Genomic DNA, 4,779 nt, shown 5'->3' with positions numbered 1-4,779 from the left:
TTAATGGACAAAGTTTGTTCATCATCTTCTTGGTGAGCAAACAAACTTTAGGTGCAATACTGCCACCTACAGGGCTGTAGTGTATGTATTAGTGTTACCTGTATGCCAGAAAGTAGGGATCAGCCAGACGTGTGATTAAATTTATATTTTCCTAACATACTTTTTAAGGTCATTAATAAATCAAAATAAACATTCCTTTTTTTTAGAGGGTGAAATAGAGACGGTGTCGATGTGGACCACATCACAACCATAATCAAACCTACAGGGTTGCTGGGCTGAACATAAAGAAACAAAATGAAGTCAGTTTGGTTTTGGGTCTTCTCTCAGATGCTCTACACCTGGATTGATCTGGAATCACCTGCAAAACCTGCGTAGAAGATGAAATTGTCCCAACAATAGTCTCAGGTCCTCATGGAGACATCGTGTACTTAATGAACCTTCGGTACAACTCAGATCGACTTATTGTTCAGCACGGCTGAGAACCAAACTACCGCAGGCTAACTGAAAAATCCTCAGTTCCACTGGGAGAGTTTGCTGTTTCTATTTCATGGTGAGGCTTAAACTGACACTGAAGGGATTGGTGAAATCAGAGACCGGAACTGTTTATGACGACTTCCCCCGCAGAATCCAATATCTGCCGTGAGTGTCTACTAGACAAAGAGTGATCATTGGCCAGACGGCCGATCATCCAGAGGAGGCAGCAGCTTTTTGAATGGTGTATTTGTTTTTTTAGTGCAGTCGCTGTAGAAACATGTATAGAAGAACTTATATACCTTAACCCACACATGTCAAACTCAGGCCCGGGGCCCAAATCTGGCCCACAGTGTAATTATATTTGACCCGCGAGATCAAATCATGTGTACTAGAGTTGGAACACCAGTATATAGCCCCTAAATAATGCTAAGGATTTGTAGCATTAGCGGTGTATACGCCATGTTATAGCACATACATTTTGGTTTTGGTTTTTGGTTTTTGGCCTGTGAAAAAAATATTTATATTAAAAAGGAACTGGAAAGGCTACAGATAAAGAAACAAATATCACTGGTGTGTGTTTTATTTCCATCCAGATTCAATGTTTACACAAAACTAAAGTTTGTTTCTATATGACAAAATTCTACATTACAGATCTGGAGAGAAAAGAAAACACAATCAATTCCAGTCAGTTGTTCAATAAATATTAAGTTTGGCCTGAGACTTCATCCCAGTGTTTTATTTTGCCCACTGTGAATTTGAGTTTGACACCACTGTGTTAACCCTATGTTGGCTTTATCTCATTCGACTCGTGCAGACAAAAGCCCTGCGCTCATCACTTGTTCCATCAGAGACAGGGCAGCACTTAGTACAGCATGACTTCTCCATCAGAGCAGTACCTGCTCCTGCATGTCCAATACAATCCATCAAAATTTGGCTTCATGCTGATTTTTTTCCCCCTGTCACTTCTTTAGCATGCTGCTCTGAATTAAGCCGTACAGCGCTCTGCCACGGTGTCCGGCGTCTATATAAATGCTAATGAGTGGCAGGGCAGAAAGAGAGCACCGTGCTTTTGTCATGTTAATAACACATTTGCCTCAGAGGAAGGTATGGGGCTGCAGATGAGTGCTGCGGGCTTTGAAGATCTAATACATTATTATCTAAAGTGAAATCACATGAAAAGGCAACGATTCTTTAATGGAGGAGATCTCAAAGCTCTCGTATGAAAACCTACTCATCTATTCTTCCTCTGAAGAGAAAGGGAGGACGGGGCCGAGCCGGTCATGACAATAGAGGGAGAGATCGCTGCGTGTGTCAGGTGCGTTTGTGTCCGCTGCCTTTTCACAGCAGGAAAAACAATGACATGGACAAGACAGGAACTGTCATTGGATGATGGCCTGTCGTAAACTATTTATGACACGTCATGTTCCTGAAGGGACGTCCTACCATATGAAAACGTGTTTTCTGCTACTAAGGGTTGTACTGCAGTGGGGTAAGTCAAAAAGTACTAAGACAAGGGGAAAACTATGAAATTTTTTTTTTTATTCTTCTTTTTAGGCATGTCAGATATTAACTTTTTGCCAATATCTGATATTGTCCAAAGCTGGTGGGTTAAAGCGGTGTTTCTGCCAAGTATTTTCACCCTCCCCACCCCATATTGAAATACTATTGCACCTGGTAATTTTTTTTTTTTATCTGTGCAAATACAATCCCCTGATTGTTAGAATTGATTAATTAAATGAGCTGTAATGCTGCCATCTAGTGATTTTTACAGATATTACATAATTATGCTAATATTGGGCCGATAATATCGGTCAGTCGATATTATCGGACATCCCTACTCATTTACATCCAACTTTTGTTGCTTTGTTTCATCTACAGCTGAAATCAAGTTCTTTACAATAGAACTTGATACAAAAAGGATCTGTTTTTCAACAAACTGCAACATTTTAAACAGATTTCCATTCAGTTTTTGTTTTCACTGTGTCCCAGTCCACGAAGACTACGAACCAGCACCGGTCCCCGGACCGTGGGTTGGAGACTCCTGTTTTACAGTATGTCGCCGCCCTACTGCTCCTCTTTCTGGTTCCACAAAAGTGATTGCTGCGTAAACCCACGGAATCACTTGCCAGATTCTGTCTCTCTGTGAGACGTTTATGTCCTTGAACTGATCCACTGTCCCTCATGTTGCTGCCATCCATCACTTTCACTTCCACAGACTTACTAACCTTTTTATCCATCAAAGCAATGGATGAAGGAAATTTATTCAAGCTTTCAGAATATGTTCAGTGATAGGAATATTCTTAGGGCTAACATCACCCTACATAAAAACGTTCTGGTGGATGCTCTGGCCAAAACCTAATTTGTAAGTTGAGCCTCGGGGCAGTGGTACCAGCACGTCATTGAGCACAAACAGAAATGAAGGTTAATAGAATTAAAGCACATCACATCTCGTGGTTTATTGGTCCGAACCAGTCCGTGAAGTCTTCAGAATAATATCTGTTTGACTCGTACAGCACATGCAGTGTAGAACTGAAATACTGTAGGGGTTTAAAGGCTTTTTTTAATTTAAATAATGAGAGGCTTCATTGTTATCCTTGATTAAGTACATTAGTGTTAAATACAATAATGTAATGCCAATGTTATCATCCTACTACATTCATATATTAGTACAAAGTCGCAATACAACTGCTGTACAGTTATTACTGTAATGCCAATGTTATCATCCTACTACATTCATATATTAGTACAAAGTCGCAATACAACTGCTGTACAGTTAATACTGTATATTTGACATTTGAAGACTTTTTTTTAGTTCTGCTGTCTGTTGTAGCTAACGTTAGCTCCAGGACTGCTGTAGCTAACGTTAGCTTTGGTATCTATGCTCATAGCAACATGTTAAATATTGAGGTGATACCATAGGTAAGTGCTGCAATGAAAAAAAAAACAGCAGAAGGTTCTGCTTTGATTCCACCTAGAGCCTGAATCCCAGGAGGCCTGGTGTCAGGAACTGCTGAAAAACTGCCGTAATTGATTCTACATTAATTTAAAGTTAAACCCAAGTCTGGAAGGAACACAGAGAGACTGCATTAATACGAGAATAAAAACGAAATCATATCTACTACATGATGTTAGACGTTATATGTTGCAGTGTATCTATATTTTTAAAAAATTCATATCAATAAATCAGTTCAAACAAATCGTTTATTATTATTCCTGGACTTTTTGCCGAATGTTTAATTTCAAGCCTCATTAGTCAACACAGTGGTTCAATCATGTTTACCATTACTGCTCCTCAGATCACAGTGGCTGCTGGTTTGTGCCTCCCTGCAGTGATTTGGCTCCCGGGGGCCCCTACACTGGCCTACACAGGTTCAATGACCCTGCAGTCATCCATGTGGGGTTTGAGATTGACTCGGTTCTGCATCATATACCATAGTTCAGTAAATGCCATCCAATCTGCAGATGCTCAACTTCCAGAACCCTCTAAAATATATATATATATATCTAACAAAAAAGAGGATATTTTGAAATGGTAAAACATCAAGATCACTTAAAAAATGCATAAAGAAGAAAGAAATTAAACATGAATAAAAGGGAATGCAGTATATTCAAGTGGCAGGATAGAGATGATTTTCTTCTTCTAATATCTTTTACTGTTTAATTTAAAGCTGTTGTCTCAAAGTGTAAAAACCCAGCGCTGTTCAATAAAACATCGCGTTAGAGCCAGACTTTCAAACCACAAGAGTCAGTCAGGCTAGGACTTTTTGGTAGCGAATAAACAGGAGTAATATTTGGATGCCAACAAAATATAGTATATAAATGTACCAGAAATATATAATATGTGAACTGTTAGGTAAGGTTGGGGACCGGTACCGGTCCGGTTGTCATTTGGTACCGGACCAGTAAAGAAATGTACTTCAGTTTTACTAATTGACTTCTTTCCAACAGAATCCAGTCGTATCCCTTAACTGTTTTCATTCAAAGATAAACTGTCAATGTTTCAAAACAACAGGTCAAAGGTCATTCAGACTCTGATGCGAACAGAAGAAAGTCGAAAAGATGTTTTATTTTGAAATTTTAATGATCCTTCAATAATGGTGGGGTGGTATTACCGGTCTGCAGTAACGGCTGATACTGGTACAAAAAAATGTCAGGGACAGCTGTGTTACGTGGTTAATATCTAATATCAGCTGTAATATAATAATAATAACTGTTAACCTTTCCCTCAGGGGGAGGTGGAGTTTGGGGGTGGATTTCCAGGCCCAGGACAACTGTCCACATGTGATGGACACAGGTAGAATACGA

This window comes from Cynoglossus semilaevis, chromosome 5 (assembly GCF_000523025.1).
Source record: "Cynoglossus semilaevis isolate Cse_v1.0 chromosome 5, Cse_v1.0, whole genome shotgun sequence".
In the NCBI taxonomy this organism is placed as follows: Eukaryota; Metazoa; Chordata; class Actinopteri; order Pleuronectiformes; family Cynoglossidae; genus Cynoglossus; species Cynoglossus semilaevis.
This window is presented reverse-complemented; position numbering follows the sequence as displayed.